The 7,971-nt window shown below is 38.1% G+C and overlaps 1 pseudogene across 1 annotated transcript; it reads right to left on the reverse strand.

The window, feature by feature from the left end:
- Positions 1-6,470: 6,470 nt before the first annotated feature.
- LOC147642295 (microtubule nucleation factor SSNA1 pseudogene) lies at positions 6,471-7,770 on the reverse strand (annotated as a pseudogene). The gene is made up of 3 exons (XR_015267087.1): positions 7,509-7,770; positions 6,893-7,092; positions 6,471-6,542 (listed from the first exon to the last, which is right to left on the reverse strand). The product of XR_015267087.1 is annotated as a microtubule nucleation factor SSNA1 pseudogene (transcript).
- Positions 7,771-7,971: the final 201 nt, after the last annotated feature.

Genomic DNA, 7,971 nt, shown 5'->3' on the forward strand with positions numbered 1-7,971 from the left:
AGACTAGGTTTAATAAGAGTAGAAATAAGTTTACAATCTATAACTTGAAAGTGTTCCAAGAGCTAATAAATGTATCTTCGTTGAGATAACATGATGCCCCCTTGAGTCGGAACAAACTAGATATCTAAATAATAATGCAGAAGACCCATGTCAGAACAAATTGGATACCTAAATAATAATGTAGAAGATGCATGTCAAAAACATCAAATGTATTCTAGAGGTCAGCACGATGAAAGTTGCAATGTGCCCCTTGTCAGGGCCTGTCTCATGAGTAGATCGTCCACATAAGATTGAGGAGAAGGAGATGATCCCTTTCCATGCATAAAGAGTGCTTTCAGTGGGGATATTATGATAGGAAAGAGAGTAAGTATGCATGTATCTTTTGATACCAAGCACGAGGAGCCTGTTTAAGGCCATATTGTGCTTTATGCAATCTACATACCTGATGCTCTGCATCCTATTGAACAAAGCTAGGAGGTTTTGTGACATAAACCTCTTCTTGCAGATCACCATTCAAAAATGCAATGTTGACATCCAACTGATGCATGTTTCAACCTTTATGCACAGCCAATGCAACCAGAGTCCAAATGGTCATCATACGTGATGTAGGTGCAAAAGTCTCATCATAGTCAATGCCTTCCCTCTAGACATAGCCCTTGGTGTGACTATTTGAGCCTTATACCGATCAACTGAGCTATCAAGCTTCTGTTTCAGCTTAAACAACCACTTGGTGCCCTATAGTACGTTTGCCCCAATAGGCAGATCACATAACTCCCATGTATCATTTCTGGTAATGGAATCCAATTCTGAACATATGGTTGAAACCTAATTATCATCCTCCAAAGCATCAAAGTGAGAAAACAGTTTCTCATTCAGCGCAGTTAGGATAAGGGCTGTGTCGACAAAATGAGATGCATGTCTAGAGGTAGCTTGTGTCCTTCATGATGGCAAAGGTTCAAGCAACTTGTTGTCATGCAAAGTAGCCCAGAGCCAGCATAGAATCCACTGAGAATCATGAAGAGTTACATCCTCTTCAATTAATGCATCACCTAAGGAATCCAAATTCAAGGGTTGCTAATCCGGAGCAATAGGTATATTTTTGAATAGCTGAAATTCCTGATGAGCTGCATAGTAGGAGGTTAAGTCGGGCTCAGAGAAGTCCGTACAAGTACCAAACAAAGGTAGCAATGTATCAAATAATTGATGGCTATAGCGCATCTCATGAGCCATAGCTTGATGTTTTAACTGCAGAAGAGATGGAAAATTTAAGTGACCAAACTGAGCATGCCAAAGCTTAGTGTCATGCTAAATCTATGGCATGGAAACAGTTAGTGCATCTGCATGAGAATAAATACATGTCCAGCATCTATAGGCCATCGAGGAGTGTACTACTTAAGAGAAGTGCATCTGAATCAGTTGTGAATGGAACAGCAATGATCTCTTTTCCTTCATCTCCTATGCAAACAAGATTTCCATGAAAGCTTTATTGTGAGTATTTCCCTTCTCTTTTCTCTCTTTAAAGTTTTTCTTTTCTTCATTGAACTTTAATAGAGATTTTTGATGGAGAGCTCTCCATCAAAGCTCTCTATTAGTGTTTCTATGTAGAAGCTAGAGTTAAAGTTAAGCTTCAATGAGAAGGGGGGGGGAAAAGAGTCAATAAGTTTTTTACGTTGGTGGCCATATGACTTAGCCTCATGCATGAGGCTAGTGCATAAAGCTTATGCATTAGCCATATGCATAAGCCTCATGCATAAGGCTAGTACATAAGTCTCATGCATGAGACTTATGTATTAGCCATATGCATAAGCCTCGTGCATGAGGCTTATGAATAAGCCACATGCATGAGACTTGTGCATAAAGCCTCATGTATAGAGCTTATGTATGAGGCTTATGCATTAGCCATAAGCCTCTATACATAGACTTTAGAGAGAGCTATGCATCTCCCAAGAGGTGGCCATATGCCTCATGCATTTACATTTACATGAGGCTAATACCTATGAGTGCATAAAGCTTATGCATGCATTAGCCATATGAATAAGCCTCATGCATGATGAGGCCTATACATTAGACATATGCATAAGCCTCATGTATGTAGCTTATGCATAAGCCGCCTCATGTATAAAGTCATATGCATAAGCCTCATGCCAACCTTATGCATAAGCCACAAACATGAGGCTTATGTATAAGCTCATGCATAAACCTTATGCATAAGTCACATATATGAGGCTTATGTATTAGGCTTATGCATACGGCTAATACATAAGCCTCATGTATGTGGTAACTTATACATAAGGTTAATACATGAGGCTTATGCATAGTCTTATGTAGGCTATGAATGCATAGCCTTATGCATAGTATACATGAGGCATATGCATAATATACACAAGCCTTATGCATAAGGCTTATGCATTAACCGGGTGTTACTTATGCATGCTGGTAGCTACTGGCATCCCCCAGGAGATCCCATTACGTGCCGAGTGTTAGCTAAGCATGTCGGTAGCTATACCAACATGCCTAAGTAGCTATCGGCATGCACTTGGAGCTCCCAATGCATGCCAGGTGCTACCGGCATGCACTAGGAGCTCCAGGTGCTACCTAAGCATGCCGATAACTCATGAAGGTTATGCACGTAGATCTAATATACATGCATGCATATGTACGCTTTATGCATGGATAAGAGTTTTAAGTATTTAAGTTTATGCATGGATAGATGGAAAACAACTTACAGCGCGATGTCACACATGAAGGAGGAGTAGATACCCCAACAATCTTTGTAAGTATATTGCCTCAAACTATAGCTTATATTTTAAGGAAAAAAAGTTTACCTTATAACAACATAAAATCAATGTTCATTTGTTTATATGTCCATAGCTGGAAGCAGTGAACTATCTCCCTATGTAGGATGAATATGATTTTGCATTACAACAGGGTTTGGAAGCTCTCTTTGAAAGGGTGTAAGACGAAGGATAGATTGTTATTTTTGGAGGCTATGCTTGGCAAACATGGCAAGTAAGTACATTCTTAAAACCATAACCTCTTTGGTTTTTCAAAACTAATTTTCACTTGTATTAGTTTTATGTGTTTAAGGATCATGTTACTACAAACTGGTTACTGCAAACTATACAAATGTGCAAGCAAGAAGTAATGGAAATATGCGAGAAGAGTGTGAAGCTGCCAGGGACAATAATATTCAAAATGTGTGAGATGTGGACCCCTCGATGTCCATAGATTTTCATTATGCTTTATTTTGTATATATGATCTTTTTGGACTCATACAATTATGTAATTTTACCAAGTATTATAGTATGAATTGCAATTTTTTGTATTTGTAAAGTTTAAGATTATATATGTCATGATGATGAAGATGAGGATGATGATGATTAGTAAAATTAATGAAAATAAGAGCCCCCTTCTTGTATTTCTATTTTCTCCTCTCCTTCTCTTCACGTATAGTGTCTTTTTTACTCCACGCGCTGCTGAACCTTAGGAAAAGAAGAGGTGTTGATTTTTTTTTACTTTTTTTTTGTTATTTTTAATTTTAAAAAAAAACTGCGCTGCTGAGTCGAGCTTCTTTAGAACCTCACTTGTGATGCGGCTGCTGCTAGTCTGCGCTACTGAGCTGAGCTCAAAAGAGTCCCTCTGCTCCAAAGAGTCCTCCTCAGACATCAAGAATGCCCAACTGCATCTCTGTGTTTGCTCAGGCTGCTTGCACTAAATGCAAGGCAATGAAGTTGCTAAAGTTTGGTGAGCTAAGCCTCCCTTTGCACTCAAGTGAGTGATGGCTTCCCCTACCTGCATGATAAGAGAGTCATTCTTTTTGTTGTAGAATAGGCTCCTAATGATTTCATGTGAATTGATATTGAGGTAGAAAATCTTCTTATTAGTTCCCTACTAAAGGCACCATAGACCCCTTATTGAGCCAGTGCAAAGATTATGTCTCTCGCGAACACTACAAGAAATGGACATCTCCATGATGAGTAAGCTTTTTTTTTCTTATCAGTCTTTGGCCATAGAAGTAAAAGTATAGCATCTACAGTTATGACCTAGAATTCACAAGGAGGACTAGATGAAACCATAGCAAAGAAAGATGTCCTAAGAGATCTTCCAAAATCTGAGCTAAGTCGAAAGGCGATGAAGCAATGAATGGTCTATGCTTAGACCCTCACACACTCAATATCATGCAACACTTATTATAGCTGTTATACCTCAAGTGAACTGTCCAGCCCTCACACCCTTTAGCTTTGGCATAAGCTTCTGCCTATCCATAATTTCTCAATGGTAGTTATCAATGTAGCCCCGCGGACATCACCGATGACTATATCCTCAACAGTTGTGAGTTTTTAAGCTGAAAGTGAGTTTTTTTTCAACTAGTGAAATGTAGGGTTTCTCACTGTATTCTAACCTAGAGCACAATAACCCCTTATGTCCTTTGTGAGGATGAGTGGGGTTGGTGGAGATGACACCAACCAAATAGTCAAGCTCCTTCTGTAAAAGAAGCCTTTTATTATGTGCCATCATGTGTGTCATTGCTTGCTTGCCCATAAGTATGCTTGCCAACTTGTAAGTCTTCACTGCTAGTGGATGAATTTTTTTTACAGTCTTCACACTAGAGCTTGCAAGTATTCACTATATTGGAGCTTTACTTTAAGAAGCAAGGGTAATGGCCACTCAGTTTAGAGTTTGAAATGCTTCCACATCTTTGTAATTGTAAATCTGTGTATACTTTGTGTGTTCTCACTGTAAACTGTAAGCTTTTACACCACACTATAAACTACAAATTTGCCTTCAATATTGTTACTAATAGTTGTATGTACTTAGGAACCCTGAGTAGTGCCTGTGCACTAGTTGCACCAGAGGGTTGGGTTCAAATCCCAACATGGTTGTAATTTTGCAACAACTATTAGGGTTTAGCTTTCTACAAGTGTGTGCCTCCATCTTTGCAAAAGATAGATGCATTTAACAATCACACTATTATGCAACCGTAGTTTGCTTTTTGGAAATGATGCATACGAGATCAAACTTCACCCAAATTGATTGCACTGATCACATTGGTTAATATAGATCATTGCTGGAAACTCTTTCTTGGTCAAGAAATTATCATGACCACTTCAAACCAGCAAGTATTGCAATAATCTTACATTACTTCCAAAAAGATTCAATAATCTTGCTTACTTGCATCAAATTAAGCAAGAACACTAGAGTTGTGTTTACCTTGCATCAAACTTTGTAACATTTCTTGGTTTTCTTACAGTTTTACAAATTTCCCTTTAAGAAACATAATTCTTACAAAGAAATGATCAAGAATAGGAAAGTTTTAATCAAGAACCACTCACTGCTTAAGTTTGCACCAAGATTTGTTGATTCTGCACAATATGTCTATCATATTAAATGATATCTAAAAAGGTCAAAAAGGTACAATCGCCTAGACCAAGATCACTTATATAATGCCTCGTCATTTCACCCTGGTTAATCAATATGCCCATGCCCCAAATCCATGTTCCTAGGCCCAAACCCATACATGTGCATATGCAAATATAATTGTTTCATTACACTTAGACTTGATTTTATATCTAGGAGGTATAAGCCATTGACTAGTTGGGCAGCTTATAGTAGTAATTAAGAAGCTTATAACAATTTTAGTAAATAAAACATTTTGGTCTTAGCTAAGTTTACTAATAACATAGTTGTGTGAGAGTTGGTGCTAGCTTTAAGCTCTTACATACCTTCAAGCATAACAGAAACCAAAGTTATAGCCTTTCACGAAGTAGCCAACATTTAAATACCCAAGAGACAAATCTCTCAATGGTGCTATATCTAGAAGTTTGTATAACTTGATAAGGTATCTCAAAATTTAATATAGAATATTTAAACAAATGTAAGTATTGATAAACATTATTTATTCTCATGAGATAATTTGATAATTGGCATGGTCTCATTTTGCAAGAAGAGTAGTCATGAGTTGTTACTAGGAGGGATAACACTTCGTGCATGTGCTAAGAAAAGGCAAACTATTTGCTAAGGGAAACTTAGTAGAGAATGAACCAAGGTTCCACCAATCCATTTGGACTTTTAAGTAATTTTTACACAATTCATTTGATCAGGTTAGTGGAGTCAATGAGAGTTCACCTCACCAAAGATACTACAATCTCTAAATTTACGAGGTTTATTTTCCTTCTTATGGTGTTCATAATGTATTACAAGGTTCAAATTTCAAATGCAAAAGCAAAAATCATAAGGTACCAGAGCTGACTATTAACCAAACTTTAAAAAAAGTGAGTTGACATGTAAAAATACAAGAGTATAATAATAATAATATACTTATAATAAAAATTACAAGCTTGTGTTTGTTAATATGTGTGGACAATCACATGTAAAAATACAAGAGTATAATATTAGGAAGCTAATTACAATAAAAATTGCAAGTTTGTGTTTGTTAATATGTGTGGACAATCACATAGCAAAACATAAGATTAATTCTTATTGAGAATTTCAGTAGCCTCCATTTTAAGAACATGCAACAAGGTTTGTGAGCTCTCCATTATCTGCAAGTAAAATACAATGGAATTTATCAATAAAATGATCGGAGCCTTCGTACTTGCATTACATTCACAAAGAGCCCTATGCTTATTTGGAAGCTACCCTATTGGAAGTATGCGAGACACAACCGTGAGGGCATATAAAGCTTAAATATGCTAAAAACAATGTGTGTGTGTGTGTGCACGTGTGTGTGTGTGTGTGTGTTTACGCATGCACACATGCGCACATGCACATGTACATGTGTACATGCTTTTGTACACATGCGCGCATGCGTGCGTGCATGCATGTGTGTGTGTGTGTGAGAGAGAGAGAGAGAGAGACAGAGAGAGACAAAGAGAGCTTTCAAACGACTTACAATTGAGTAGGCAGCCTCCACCTCCTCGATGGTTTTCTCGTACTCACTATTATAAGCATATTTTCGAGAGAGGCTCTCATCGATCTCCGCTAGTCTTCTTGTTAGGGCAACTAGATCCTTTTGTATGGTTGCCTTTTCTTCTTCCTCCATCTTTAGCACTTTTCTCAACTCATCTCTCTTCTCTCTTAGCTCATTCATTCCTGTGAGTCAATTGTCCAAAAGACTTTAAATAGTAACCTCTCTAACCTCAATTTACTTTGGTGAAAAATCAAAGCCAATGGGCCAAAAGGTTGAAAGTAGCATTCAATCATCAAGACTCATCAATGCCAAAAAGCTATTTGATTATTGCAAGCATTCAATATTTACATAAGCATGAAAACCTTTGGAACATAACAGAGCCCTTCACTATTAAGGTGCTTAATTGGGCGAGAAAGGAAGCAAGATTAATGATGAGCTCAGATTGATTCATATCAATTCATTAAGATGCTTAATTGTGCTAGAAAAGGAAGCAAGATTAATGTGTGTGTGTGTGTGTGTGTGTGTGTGTGTGTGTGTGTGTGTGTGTGTGTGTGTGTGTGAGAGAGAGAGAGAGAGAGAGAGAGAGAGAGAGAGAGACTGTGTATGAGCTCGGAGCTGCAGATTTGCATCGCATCGCCTTTGCCAGCCATACTCCGTGAAGTGCAAATACAGCGTCCACAAAGCGCTTGGTCACCTGCATTGCTGCCCATGCTCTGTCTGTTTTGATCTTAACCCAATGCAAGCTTCTCTCTCTTCCTTGCCTTGCCTAATTTGGCAAGGCTTGCATGCTTGGCTCTCTTAGAAGGTCTTCACTCTCCTTCACTCGATAATCTGCGCAGAATATTGGCTTGCTTGGAATGCGGCACAAGCTCACCTTTCTCAGAGCTCCAACCCCTTCTTCTTGCCCCCGCTTCTTGCCACCCACCTCACGTAGTATACGTAGTTAGTTATTGGACACTAGTCTAATTAACGCTCCCCATCACCTAAACGCTTTTTAAACTTTGTTGTTTTTTCCCTCCTTTCCAAAAAAAAAAAAAAAACAGCTCCATTTTTTTCCAAGA

This window comes from Cibotium barometz, chromosome 1, assembly GCF_041138505.1.
Source record: "Cibotium barometz isolate CiBa-2024 chromosome 1, ASM4113850v1, whole genome shotgun sequence".
NCBI lineage: Eukaryota > Viridiplantae > Streptophyta > Polypodiopsida > Cyatheales > Cibotiaceae > Cibotium > Cibotium barometz.